The sequence below is a fragment of the Podarcis liolepis genome (assembly GCF_965112155.1).
Source record: "Podarcis liolepis genome assembly, chromosome: 12".
NCBI lineage: Eukaryota > Metazoa > Chordata > Lepidosauria > Squamata > Lacertidae > Podarcis > Podarcis liolepis.
Window position 1 is genome coordinate 5,010,705 of NC_139563.1, and position 14,865 is coordinate 5,025,569.

Sequence of the window (14,865 nt, forward strand, 5' to 3'; positions counted from 1 at the left end):
CGAACTTTGCCCCGGGAAGCGAGCGGAAGTCGCGCGCCAGCGGTGCGGCAGCAGTAGGAGGCCCCTTTAGCAGAAGCGGGCCTCGTGTTAAGAACGGTTTCGGTTTAAGAATGGACCTCCAGAATGAATGAAGTTTGTAACCGGAAGAAGAAGAAGAAGAAGAAGAAGAAGAAGAAGAAGAAGAAGAAGAAGAAGAAGAAGAAGAGTTTGGATTTGATATCCCGCTTTATCACTACCCGAAGGAGTCTCAAAGTGGTTAACATTCTCCTTTCCCTTCCTCCCCCACAACAAACACTCTGTGAGGTGAGTGGGGCTGAGAGACTTCAAAGAAGTGTGACTGGCCCAAGGTCACCCAGCAGCTGCATGTGGAGGAGCGGAGACGCAAACCCGGTTCCCCAGATTACGAGTCTACTGCTCTTAACCACTACACCACACTGGAGGTACCACTGCAGCTGGCTTTTTAACTCTGGCGCCCACCTGCACCTGGGCTTTGCCGCTGGACGAAGAGCTCCCAGGGCAGTGTGTTGGGGTGGCCAAGAAGGGAGATGTGGCTCAGCTTCGCTCCGCCAGGTGAGAGTGGGCGAGTGGGCAATGAGCTGGAGATGGAGGCGGCTCTGGAACAGCCATGCCACTGACGCTGCCAGTTTTAGCCCAAAGCGGCGTGGCACAGGATCGCTCCCTCGGCCGCTGTGGGAAAGTGCTGTCCGCAGACCCCCCTCTTCCCGCCGTCTACCAAGGGCTGAATGTTGGATCACCCAGCGTAGACTAAAGCCTGCTTCTGGTTTTGCTTTGGGGGAGTTGCTGAATCATCTTGGTGACCCGATAGGCCCCAAAAGACACAAAATAAAGCCTAATGCGAGTCACGTTCCTCACGGAGATGGTTTTTTTTTGTCCAGTCCTTATTAAAGGGATGACATTCTGTTCAGCTGTGCATTTCCTGTTTTCTTTCCTGTTTTCACACTGCATGAGGAAGTGGAACAGCGTCTTCAGGCCACGTTAAGCAGAGCCCCAGAGAAAAATAGGAAAGAGAACGCTTGCGTTGGTGTGATAAGGTCTGTGGTTTGCTCCGGCTGAGGCAGGAAGTGAAGCTGTTGTGTTGCTGCCTGATTTCAGAATACAAATGATAGCTTTCCATTTTAACAACCAAAGCCTGGTTTCGCTGGCTCATGAAACACTTTCTGCTGTCTTAGCAAATGATCGTTATCAAGGCTTAGGCTGGGTAGTTTTTAAGGGAAGTAAATGCATTTTTTAAAAAAAGTAATTGACTTATTTGGATTTTAAATTGCATTAAAAATAAAGAAAAGAAGCTACAGCAACAGTCCCTGTACAAAGGAAGAAATGCATGTACAGTGGTACCTCAGGTTAAGAACTCGATTCGTTCCAGAGGTCTGTTCTTAACCTGAAACTGTTCTTAACCTGAAACACCACTTTAGCTAATGGGGCTGCCTGCTGCCGCTGCGCCACTGCTGCACGATTTCTGTTCTCATCCTGAAGCAAAGCTCTTAACCCGAGGTACTATTTCTGGGTTAGCGGAGTCTGTAACCTGAAGCGTATGTAACCCGAGGTACCACTGTATTGCTCTGCTCGCACGTGGCTCTCAGAAGGCTGTTCAGAAGTGCTAAAGGGATACATATGGAGATAACGTTAGTCCTCCTTCATGCCAGTGACCTTCCCTGGCCCAGCGGCTTTTCAAATCTTGGTGCATGCTTTCAACTTAAGGCCCTTGTTTTGGGAGGTTTATGCCTCACTTGTTTCCACACCCCTGATATCTGCGGCTACAGGACTCCCACTTTTGGAACTACCCTGTGGAGTGTTTTCCCAGTCCCAAATTGCAGCCTTTATATACCGTATTTTTCACTCCATAAGACACACTTTTTTCCTCTTAAAATCTAAGGGGAAATGTCTGCGTCTTATGGAGCGAATGTGTGGTCGTGGGGGGGGGGCAGACTTCCCCTGCCAGCCCCGATCTGCTCTTTGGGGCTGGGGGTGGGGGAAAGCCGAGCTTCCCCCACCGCCAGCCCCACAAGTTCGGGGAGCAGCGGGAAGGCTGCGCACAGCCTTTTTGCTGCTCCCTGACCTGCTTTTTGGGGGTGGGGTGGGGAAACCCGGGCTTCCCCCGCAAGCCCCGACAAACTCATGAGCAGCTCTGGAGTAGCCCGCGAAGCCTCCGCAGGGCAGTGGGGAGCCTTCCTCCTACTGCCCTGGGGAGGCTTCGTGCGGCTATCCCTGGCTTTTGCGGGAGGTGGGGGAAGGGACAGAGCGAGGCTCTCTCACTTCTCCCGCAAAAGCCCCCAAGAGCCGCATATTTTTTTTCTTGAATTCCCCCCCCCCCCAAAAAAAAATAAGTGCACCTTATGGTCAGGTGCGCCTTATGGAGCGAAAAATACGGTATTTTAGCCAGGTTTGTGGTGCTGTATGCATGCTAGAAATATTCCCTGCTGATAGCGTTGCTGCCTCTCTGTGACATGGGACGGGAGACCTTTCCAATCCAGCCACTTGTAACTTATTTCTTGAGCAACCCCGAAGCCACATGGTTCACAATCCCTCCCTCCCTCTCTTCTGCAGAATCTGGGTCTTGGCAGCAGAGCATTGCTCACAGTTAAAGAGAAACTGTGCTAACAGAGGGCAGAAAAGGTGGTGAAATCTCTCTCCTTGAGCGCAGAGGACGTGACAGCTTTGAAAACTTGCTATCAAGCTTTTTAGATCGGTTGGCGCCAGTCTGTGTACTGGTATAAATAAAGAAGCGAAAGAGGGCTAGATGTGGATAACAAATGTGGAACAAGGCTGCGAGACAACTTTCTAAACACATTTTACAAGTACATGGAAAGTGAGGAATTTTATAGCAAAGTGCCTTCCGTGTCTTAAGAACCCATGCTGTGTTCTTTTTTCCCAACCCACCCACTTAACTTTTCCAGTCTTGGCTAATTCTCTCTTTCTGGATTCACCTTGTAGTCATTGTTTATAGGGGTCAGAAAAAAGAACTGAAATTTAGGCCAGGGGTAGCCAACATGGTCTGCTTCAGATGTTGTGGACTCCCTTCATCCCAGGCTGCTGGGAGTTTTAATGTTCTGTTGATGGAGCACCTAGCGACTTGCTTTTTAATCCCCTTGGCCAGGAAAGCCTTCCAAAAGGTTAATATGCCGGGTTTGTGCACAAGGCCGAAAAACGTTTCAGCTTCTAACATTCTGGCATCAAAATATAATGGGTGTCCAGGTAACCCGGGGCCTAGCACAATGGATGCTTTTGAACTATGGTGCTGGAGGAGACTCTTGAGAGTCCCATGGACTGCAAGAAGATCCAACCTCTCCATTCTGAAGGAAATCAGCCCTGAGTGCTCACTGGAAGGACAGATCCTGAAGCTGAGGCTCCAATACTTTGGCCACCTCATGAGAAGAGAAGACTCCCTGGGAAAGACCCGGAGGTTGGGAAAGATGGAGGGCACAAGGAGAAGGGGACGACCGAGGATGAGATGGTGGGACAGTGTTCTCGAAGCTACCAGCATGAGTTTGACCAAACTGCGGGAGGCAGTGGAAGACAGGAGTGCCTGGCGTGCTCTGGTCCATGGGGTCACAAAGAGTTGGACACGACTAAACGACTAAACAACAACAACAACAATTCACACACACACACACACCACCTTTCTGCCAGGTCCTGATCCAGGATAGTGAACATAACCCCGTGCATTGACACAAGGCAACACACAAGTAATGCAGAGGTCAATAGTGTTTATTGCTATAAAATTAGAAGTTCCATATAACAAGAAAATGAAACACAGACAACAACAAGCACTTTGAAGATCCATGCAGTAGTGGCTGCGATCTTGGGCAGCGAATTCAAATTATGCCTTGACCGTTTTGTATAGTTTCTGTCTCTCAAATATTCTCCTCCTTAACAGCCTGAGCCAGTGCGACCCTTACATTCAGAGCTAGCTGGTTTTAGTGTTGCAGCATTAACCTTTCGGCCACCGAGGTGGCTCTTGCGGCACCTAACCATCCATGCCATAGAATTGGTTTTCCTGGTGGTAGCCAAGTGGCCTGGTGTATTCTTCTGCACATATCTGAGTGGTTTGCTGCACCTCGGTGGTTAACTCTGTTGTGTTCAGCTGGGCAGGAGTTGCTCTCAGCCAAGGTCACTTTTAATGAATGTTAGATTTCCCAGCCAAAGTTTCGTCCCTCCCCTCTTGTTTCCAGGCTTACAATCCAAAGATAGCAGCAGCAGCAACTCCCCTTGTGAAGAGCCAAGGCTCCTCAAGGAATTTCAGGTTTTGAAAGGACAAAATCAAATGCCCATGAAGAGCATGTTTTCTTTTCTGCTTTTAAAATGCCAACCCTGGCTTGGCTAACCGGGCCTGTATTATTGAACTATATCCCTCGTCAAGCAGCTCTGCCTTTCCCCAGCAGGGCTTTTGTGTTTGATTTAAAAAGGGATTGTGAGGGAGGGGGGTGGTAAGAGAAGACTAGGGGGAAACTAGGTTAATGATCAGCTCCAAAAATGCACAGTTAGATCTGTGTCTTGCACCCAAGTGGGAATGCTTAATTAGTATCTGCGAAGCATGTGATTTACATCTGCAAACGACTCCCTGGTGTTGTTTGAAATTAACCTGTTATGTGTGTTCACATCATATATATATATAAATAGCAGCTTCTGTCTAGAATATTTGTTAATATCACAGCAGTGCTGTACACGGACGGCTATTTGCAGACGGCTGAAGAGAGAGCGAGAGCACAAGAGCAAGATTTTGCCCTTGAGAACCTTATAACAGGATAGGTTTGAACCCTCTCTTCTGCGCAAGCCAGGAAGAATCAGTTGACACATTCATGGCTCGTTAACTGGTACAAGGGGGAAGAACGCACAGTTTTTAATTCCGCAGTGGATTCCCCATTTTTAGCATAGCCAATGTTTAGCTTTTCACAGACATACTGTCTGGGCTCGTGGGGTGGCATGTTGAACTCAGAATCTGAGAGGAGATTTTTGGATGTCCGTGTTTGGTGGCAAATGGTTTCTTTTTAAATATTTGCAAATTTCCCTTTACAGTGGTACCTCAGGTTACATACGCTTCAGGCTACAGACTCCACTAATCCAGAAATAGTGCTTCAGGTTAAGAACTTTGCTTCAGGATAAGAATAGAAATCGTGCTCCCGCGGCGCAGCGGCAGCAGGATGCCCCATTAGCTAAAGTGGTGCTTCAGGTTAAGAACAGTTTCAGTTTAAGAATGGACATCCGGAACGAATTAAGTACTTAACCCGAGGTACCACTGTAATAGCTTTTACTAAAATCGGTTTTGGCACAGTCAAAAAAAATCCCAAAAGCCATATAGAAGAAGATGCGTTAACAACAACAAGAACAACAACAACGTAGCAAAACCAAATATTTATTATGTGGTACATAAAAACGAGAAGGCCATTGCCTTCCTCATTTCCCTGCAAAGAAACTCACAGAGATTAGTAGTCTTAAAAAACCAACATTTTTAAATAGCCTGCCCACCCACTTATAGCTGTGTCAGTGATGTCAAAAAGTGCAGGTGTTGGGTGGGTGGGGTGAAGCTACCTTTTTGCATATATTTCTAACTGTTAACCACCTTCTGGGAAGGGAAAACAGCAGTGTGTCACACCGGAGAAACTCCAGAACATTGCATGCAGGAAGGTCCCTGATTCAGTCCTTGGTAATTCCCGTTTTAAATGAACAGGTAGCAAGTGACTGTCATAATATCTGTTAAGAGACTTCTTGCACATGGCAGAAAGTCAGTTGTTGCACAATAAGGAAGCGAATTGGGGCCTCGGTACACATAAAAGGTAAAGGACCCCTGACAGTTAAGCGATTCACCCTCTTGTCATGTGATTTAGTGAGTAGATCCAGTGAGTTGGCCAGAGATACAGATACTTGGAAGGTAGAGGCAGTGAAGGGTTTTTTTGGACTACAAATCCCATCAGCCCCAGCCAGCATGGCCAGGGATGATGGGAGGGAGTTGTAGTCCAGGCTTCCTCAACCTCGGCCCTCCAGATGTTTTTGGCCTACAACTCCCATGTTCCCTAGCTTGCAGGACCAGTGGTTAGGGATGATGGGAATTGTAGTCTCAAAACATCTGGAGGGCCGAGGTTGAGGAAGCCTGTTGTAGTCCAGAACTTCTAGATGGGGCGCCAAGTTGGCGAAGGCTGCCCGAGAAAGGGATCTGCTTTGGCATGTTTATTTTACTTGCCTTTTTATAAACCAAGTTAAAGACTCTGAAACTGCCAAGCTTTCATAGGATGGTATTTGCAGTTGGCGCCCATTCACTGTTGCTGGTGAACTTAGAAAATGGAAACTTTTCTGGACAAGAATAAAGCACTGGGCGGTGGGGGAAAATCCTGCCTCTCATTGCTGAGCGGAGATCGAGAGGCATAGCTCAGTGCCAGAGCATCTTCCCCTATGTGGAAGGGTCTCAAGATTAATTTTTGGACCTCTCCATTCAAAAGATTTGATAGCTGGCGGTGAGTGGTGCCTCGCAAGACGAAAATAATTCGTTCGGCGAGTCTTTTCGTCTTGCGATGTTTTTCGTCTTGTGAAGCACGGTCCGTCGCAACTGCGCCTCTTCAAGCGGCTTTTTTTAAAAAGCGCAAGACGTTTTCGTCTTGCAAAGCAAGCCCATAGGGAAATTCGTCTAGCGAAGCAACGCAAAACCGAAAAACCCTTTCGTCTAGCGAGTTTTTCGTCTTGCGAGGCATTCGTCTTGCGGGGCACCACTGTAAATGAATCCAAAAATGGTGCAAGTATAACATTAGTATCTGTGTCTTGCTTTGGGGGTGTGTGGTGGCAATAAATCACCACGATTAAAATTATAAATAAAAGCTCCTCTCTTTCCCACCCCACCCTGGGCTCCAGTGCCTATTCTGCACGGGGGGACGACGCCCTCTTTATTGCACAATATAAACGCCAACCTCTCCCGGTTTGCTTAGCTTTGCTGACGGGTTCTTGGCCTGCATTTCAGCACACACTGCCCCCTCCACTTTTGAGTGCTTGGAAATCCAAGGGAATGTTTCACCCTTTGGAGTGGCAGGGCGGAAGTTTGCAGCCTCTGATAAAGGGAGGCGATGGAATGAGCGCTGTCTGCCTGAGTTTGCTGTTTTGAGTTCTGGATTATGGCTGCTTGGGCAGTTTTTTTTCCTTTCTTTCTCTTTTAATAAGACTCTTGTAAGCATACCGGTTTCTTGCAAACCAAAGGAATGTACCTAGCAAACCTTTTGCTTTGGTCCTTTTGTAGGGAGATGTTAGCTTTCTCCATATAAAAAGCAGGTAGGCAACCACAGAGTTTGGCTGATCTTGCTAAAAGGTAAAGGGACCCCTGGCCATTAGGTCCAGTCGTGGCCGACTCTGGGGTTGCGGCGCTCATCTCACTTTATTGGCCGAGGGAGCCGGCGTACAGCTTCCGGGTCGTGTGGCCAGCAGGACTAAGCCGCTTCTGGCGAACCAGAGCAACGCATGGAAACACTGTTTACCTTCCCACCAGAGCGGTACCTATTTATCTACTTGCACTTTGACGTGCTTTCAAACTACTAGGTTGGCAGGAGCAGGGACCGAGTAACAGGAGCTCACCCTGTCGCGGGGATTTGAACCGCCGACCTTCTGATTGGCAAGTCCTAGGCTCTGTGGTTTAACCCACAGCACCACCCGCATCCCTTGGTAGGCAGCCATTATTAGTAGCCTCCTGCAAATCTTTGGGCACATGTAGAAGACACTCTATCCTTCCTTCCTTCCTTCCTTCCTTCCTTCCTTCCTTCCTTCCTTCCTTCCTTCCTTCCTTTCTCTCTCTCTCTCTCTCTCTCTCTCTGTGTGTGTGTGTGTGTGTGTGTGTGTTGATATCTCATTTTCACATTGCATTTCAGAGACACTCTGGAGCAGTAGAAACCTATTGCAACTTATTAAGTGTTTCTAAACCCCAGCAGGAATTGGGATGAACTTCCCCTCAAGGGTCTGGTTTAGTTGATGTGCAGAGAGGTGGTCCTGGGGTCCTGAGCCACATAAGATCTCACAGGTCTAAACCTTAGACTTGATCTCTCTCCCTGTAGCCTGAAGTCTTTCATCAGCTGCACCTCCCTCAGCCCTGTTGTGCATCTTCCTCAAATGTTTTTGCCTCTCTGGAATGTGTCCTTGAACACTGATAACACCTCTTCCTTGCCTGGGCGGTGAATAGAGGGGTGTGTGCAGAAACTAGCCTGCTGTACAAAGGCAGTGTTAGAAACTCGGATACAGTGGTACCTTGGTTGTCGAAATTAATCTGTCCGGGTGTCTGTTCAACTCCCGGAATGGTTCAGAAAGCAAGGCATGGCTTCCGATTGGCTGCAGGAACTTCCTGCACTCAATTGGAAGCTGTGTCGGACGTTCAGCTTCCAAAAAAGTTTGCAAACCGGAACACTCAAACCGGTTTGCAGAGCTCGGGAGCCAATTTGTTCGACAAACTAAGCCTTTTGCCGACCAAAGTACCACTGTATATAAGCTAGGTGTCAAATGGCTCCTTAAATCAAGTTTACAATCGCCAAAATGGGATGTCTGGTTGCCATTTTGGGGGAAGACAGCTGTAAAGTCTTATTTTTCAAAGGATGGGCTGACTGATTGGTTCTCAATTAAACATCTGGCCGGTTCAGAGGACAGCCTTGAGCAAGGTTTAGAGAACTTAAAGATGAAAAGTCACTTGATTCAGGAACAGTGCACATATTGGCCTATTCCTGCCTCTTAATGGTGACACAGACCATCCATAATGTAGGGCTATTCTTTACAACTGTGGGCAAGGCAGTGGGGTAAGTGAAGACAAGCGACAGCAATTAGCTATAACATTGTTCACTGCTCCTACTCAGGCTGCACAGAGAAAAAGCATTTTGGTTCCTGAAATTCATTCTGACTGTCCAGATAAAATATGCCTTAACTGATAGAATTCTACAGGACGGGGTATTAGCATCTGAAAATAGCCCAGAGCCAGTGGTTGATAGCTAGGTGCAAAATGCACCTGGGAAATTTCGAACACTGTACGAAGGGTAAATGTTACCTTGGTTCCGAGCACAATTCAAAGTGTTGGTGCTGACCTTTAAAGCCCTAAACGGCCTCAGTCCTGTATACCTGAAGGAGCGTCTCCACCCCCACCGTTCAGCCTGGACGCTGAGGTCCAGCTCTGAGGGCCTTCTGGCGGTTCCCTCATTGCTTCGGGTTAAGTACTTAATTCGTTTCAGAGGTCCGTTCTTAACCCGAAGCAGCACTTTAGCCAATGGGGCCTCACGCCACCGGAGCACAATTTCTGTTCTCATCCTGAATCAAAGTTCTTAACCCGAGGTAATATTTCTGGGTTAGCAGAGGCTGTAACCTGAAGCGTACGTAACCTGAAGCGTATGTAACCCGAGGCAGCACTGTACCAGACTTTTAGAAGACATATGAAGGCAGCCCTGTTTAGGAAAGCTTTTAATGTTTAATAGACTATTGTATTTTAATATTTTGTTGGAAGCCACCCAGAATGGCTGGGAAAAGCCAACCAGATGGGCGGGGTATAAATAAAAAAAATATTATTATTATTATTATTATATTGGTTCCTCCACCCACTTTTGGCTCTGGCCCTGCCTGCTGCTGCCATGTGGCCCCTGAGTGGTTGCCCATAAGGGAATGTGTCCCTCAGTTTGAAAAAGCCCCCTCACACACCCCAGACTAAAAGAAGCAAGAGACGGCTTTCCTTTCCAGCTGCCGCCGCTGCCGCAACCCCATCACCTGTTTGTTCCGCTGTGCAAAGTCGTAATATTCAGGCTGCGGTTGCCATCATTTCCATAGCAACCTGCTGCGACCGAGCAAGGATTATGACTTCAATAAGGAGTGAACACCAGGAACTACGGCAGCCTGTCGGGCAGGCTGGCTTTTTGAAAGCAGCTAAGGAGATAAGCACATTTTCTCCTTGTAGACGGGAATTTCTGAAGGATCTTCCAGTCCTCCATGCCCTTGCACTCGGGGCTGGGGCAGGGGCAAAATGCAAATCCCAGACCGGTTTTCAGACACTCCCAACCAATTGGCAAGCCTCTTCTATGCAGATATGGGGTAGGAAAGATCTCAGATTCATAATTGCAGATTTCTGGCTGCCTGAAATTCCCCCCCCCCACCCTGTCGCCTGAGAGTCCCTTGTACATTGCAAAGGATTCCGGTGGAGGCAGATGGGTCAAGGCATGGGGTGGCCCCCAAAAAGAGAGGCTGGTTGCAGCCTAGGCTACACCAGCCAGAGCCTCCCTTGACTTCTTGCTGCATAACTCCTGTCTTCTGTCTCTTTCTTCATGCCAAGGCTCCGATTTGGAGAGTGTGTGTTAAACCAGCTGTGCAGGTGGAACGCCCATCCTTATTGCTTAAGCTGTACATCTTCATGAAGTGACAATCATCTCCGATAGCCCATTGGCAATGATAGCCATTGCAGGACCTTAGAACTGATGGGATGCATTAATAATAATAATAATAATAATAATAATAATAATAATAATAATAATAATATTGTTTTATTTTTACCCCACCCTTCCCGGTTCAAAAACTGGGCTCAGGGCGACTTACAACAAATTTTAAACACTTAATTGTAAAAGCAGCATAAAATAAAGTATAAAAACATGAATAACAATAAAATCCAAAAATCAATTAGATAATCCCCAGGGCTAGCTGGCTGAATTGGTCCCACTTGGGCCAGTGAGGAGGCCAGGGGAGAAATAGCCATGGGGTCTCAGAGTGGGCGATCTTCATAAAAGGTGAGGGGTAAGGGAAGAGAAGGGAAACAAAAGATCAGGCTGAATTCAAATTAAAGGCCAGGCGGAATAGCTCTGTCTTACAGGCCCGACAGAAGGAGGTTAAACCCTGAAGGGCCCTAGTCTTCTGGGAGAGAGCATTCCACCAGGTCGGAGCCATCACTGAAAAGGCCCTGGCCCTGGTGGAGGATAGTCTGATTTCCTTAGGGCCCGGGACCTCTAAACTATGGTTATTCATGGACCTTAAGGTCCTTTGCGGGGCAGACCAGGAGAGGCAGTCCTGTAGATAAAGCTCTGGAGGATGATTTAGGGGAGGGGGCGACTCCTCTAGGAAGAAAGATGGCAATGTTTGGGATTCCCCCCCATTCTGAGAAGAGGTGAGGAAGAATTGATGTGTTAGAAGTTTATAAAACCATGCGTTGCATGGAGAACATGGGCAGAGGAACATTTTTCTCCCTCTCACGACACTAGAACACGCAATGAAGCTAAATGTTGGAACTTTCGGGACTGATAAAAGAAAGCACCACATCTTCACTTAGCATATGGTTAAGCCTATGGAAACCTAGACAGCATCTTAAAAAGCAGAGACATCACCTTGCCAACAAAGGTCCATATAGTTAAAGCTATGGTTTTCCCAGTAGTGATGTATGGAAGTGAAAGCTTGACCATAAAGAAGGCTGATCGCAGAAGAATAGATGCTTTTGAATTATGGTGCTGGAGGAGACTCTTGAGAGTCCCATGGACTGCAAGAAGATCAAACCTCTCCATTCTGAAGGAAATCAGCCCTGAGTGCTCACTGGAAGGACCTATCCTGAAGCTGAGGCTCCAAGACTTTGGCCACCTCGTGAGAAGAGAAGACTCCCTGGAAAAGACCCTGATGTTGGGAAAGATGGAGGGCACAAGGAGAAGGGGACGACAGAGGACGAGATGGTGGGACAGTGTTCTCGAAGCTACCAGCATGAGTTTGACCAAACTGGGAGGAAGTGGAAGATAGGAGTGCCTGGCGTGCTCTGGTCCAGGGGGCCACGAAGAGGCGGACTCAACTAAACGACTAAACAACCACCACCTATGGAACTCCTCCCCACAGGAGGCAGTGATCGGGAGGGAGGGAGAGTGGGCTCATGTGTTCGAATCCTGCTTGTGGGTTTCCCACTATTGGCCACTGTGAGATCAGGAGGCTGGACTAGATGGGCCATTGGCCTGATCCTGCAGACTCTCTCTATGTATTCTTTGGTTTAATTTTGTGAGCGGTTGAGGCAGCGTTCCTCAATTACCAAGGGCTGCAAAGTTTATCTTTTTAGGAGGGGGAAAATGCGTCTTATAGAGTGAAAAATACGGTACCAAGGGCTGCAAAGTTTATCCCCTGTATTAAGCATGGTGTTCTCCATGTCTCCCTTCCCTGTTATCTGTGCATGTGTGTTTGTGTGTGTGATCTTTAGATTTAGAAAACAGGTTATGCTGTTTGCTATCTCCTGGCTTTTGGGGTCCAATCTGTCGGATGCCTGACTCAATCGCAGAGCGAAGGAGCCGGAGACTTGGAGAGAGCGCGTGCTGCTCCGCCCCCAAGCTCCTTATTGGCTCTTGTGTCGCCATCTGCCACCTGCTTGGTGTAACTGCAGCCAAACGGGAGCCTTCCGCCATCTGTCTCTTGCTCACGGAACGCAACAATTGGCTTACCGATTCCCCGTCCTGATAAAAAGCTCCCAGATGGCTGGCGAAACCCAACAGCGCCGTTGGAAAGGGCAAGGAAGGATCGGGGGAGGAAAAACACCAGAAGTTGGGCAGAAACATCTCTGAAATGAGAGCCAGATCTGCTGCGCCGATGAATGCCCAAAGTTCCAAGCACAGCTCACAAAATTGACACGTGGGATGATGTGCTTTGCTCTGTGCTCTAGCGAGATGGCATTTTTCTGCGCGGGGATAACAGGCTGTGCCAGGATAATTCTAAATTCTGTGCCTTCCATCGCCTCGCCAGGTTGGTGCCCTGTGCGGGGTCTTCCTCCTGGCTACCTGAAAGCTGGAACGCAGCAATGGCCACCCGCCTCTGGATTTGAAGGGCACATTACAGCAGGCCTTGCATACACAATTCAAAGTGTTGGTGTTGACCTCTAAAGCCCTAAACGGCCTCGGCCCAGTATACCTGAAGGAGTGTCTCCACCCCCATCGTTCAGCCCAGACATGGAGGTCCAGCTCCAAGGGCCTTCTGGCGGTTCCCTCATTGCGAGAAGCAAAGCTACAGGGAACCAGGCAGAGGGTCTTCTCGGTGGTGGCACCCGCCCTGTGGAACGCCCTCCCATCAGATGTCAAGGAAATAAACAACTACCTGACATTTAGAAGACATCTGAAGGCAGCCCTGTTTAGGGAAGTTTTTAATGTGTGACATTTTAATGTATTTTCAACCTTTGTTGGGAGCCGCCCAGAGGGGCTGGGGAGGCCCAGCCGGATGGGCGGGGTACAAATAATTTATTATTATTATTATTATTATTATTATTATTATTATTATTATTATTATTATTATTTATTAATTGTATACTTGCACTGGCTTCCCTGCTGTGTTTGGGACCATAGTATGGGAGAAAGCAGTCACCCCCGTCGAAAAAGAGCTATCGTTTCCCACCCCCTTAATCCTATTTTCATGTTTTTTCTGTCAGAGGTATTAATGTCTTGTGTCAGCCTGGTTCCCTCCGGGTGTTAACAGTTCCCATCATTTGCACCTGGCTTTGGCCAAAGAAAAGCATTGAAGCTCTGCTGCTACTTGTAGGATTAACCAGTGCCGGCGTATCTGTTATCCAAAACTCTGTTTTTTTCCTTTCAAAAAAAGTTTCACCACTACAGTGGTGCCTCGCAAGACGAAAAGAATCCGTTCTGTGATTCTCTTCGTCTAGCGGTTTTTTTTGTCTTGCGAAGCAAGCCCATTGAAGGATTAGCGGATTAGCGCTATTAGCGGCTTTTAGAGGCTTTTAGCGGCTTATCTGCCGATCGGATCAGCAGATAAGCGGATTAGCGCTATTAGCGGCTTATCTGCTGATCGGATCAGCTGATAAGCGGCTTAGCGCTATTAGCGGCTTATCTGCTGATCGGATCAGCTGATAAGCGGCTTAGCGCTATTAGCGGCTTTTAGCTGCTTTTAGCGACTTATCTGCTGATCGGATCAGCTGATAAGCGGCTTAGCGGCTTAGAAAAAAGGGGGGGAAGGGAAAAAACCAGCAGGAACTTGCAAGACATTGTCGTCTTGCGAAGCAAGCCCATAGGAGATTCGTTTTGCGAAGCACCTCCAAAACGGAAAACTCTTTCGTCTAGCGAGTTTTCCGTCTTGCGAGGCATTCGTCTTGTGGGGCACCACTGTAATAACAAAACAATTGCCGCCTGTACTTTCTGCTCATTCTCCTCCCCCAGCACCTGTCTGATAGCTGTACCTCAGGATAACACTCCATGCATTGGTTGAAGTGGACTGTAGCCTGTGGTAGTTTTGCCGTAAAAAGTCTTCACGGTGCTATGATACGCTATTTGGTTCTTTTAACCCCCCAAGACCTGATGCTTAACCTACTCAGCCAATGACAATTCTTAAACATGGTTGGATTGAGCACCCAGTTGTTCCAGTTTGCTTATTCTTTGTGAGCTCCCACATGCTTTCATATTTTACTGTAGGCACCCCCAAACTCTACTCTCCAGCTGTTTTGGGGACTACAACTCCCATCATCCCTAGCTAACAGGACCAGCGGTCAGGGATGATGGGAATTGTAGTCCCAAGACATCTGGAGGGCTGAGTTTGGGGGTGCCTGTTTTGCAGCTGTGTGGGTGGCTAGTTGTTGTTGTTGTTGAAAACCCCATCTCATTCTACATTCCCATTCAGCTGTACTGACACTAAGCAAGGCGCAAACCCAGCAAAGCTCTGCATGCAATCTAGCCATGAATCCCCTTGCCCTTCGCTCTTATGCGTTTGTTGCAGCTGCACCAGAGTACAGAAGGAGCCACAGTTTATCCTGGCATTCATCACGTTCCAGGAAACAGGTCCAGCTTTCATTTGACTCGTGTGTGTGTGTGTTCTCTGCCACCCCCTGCCAAACTCTCCCTCCCCCAGCGCCAGCTTTCTACTTGCTTTGCTCATCCAGCTTCGACCACAGCAGTCCCCAAACGC

The 14,865-nt window shown here is 48.1% G+C and overlaps 1 protein-coding gene across 1 annotated transcript in view; it reads left to right on the forward strand.

The window, feature by feature from the left end:
* The window catches only part of CCDC12 (coiled-coil domain containing 12), a 38,337-nt gene that overhangs the window by 8,689 nt on the left and 14,783 nt on the right, over positions 1-14,865 (forward strand). The window lies entirely within an intron of this gene.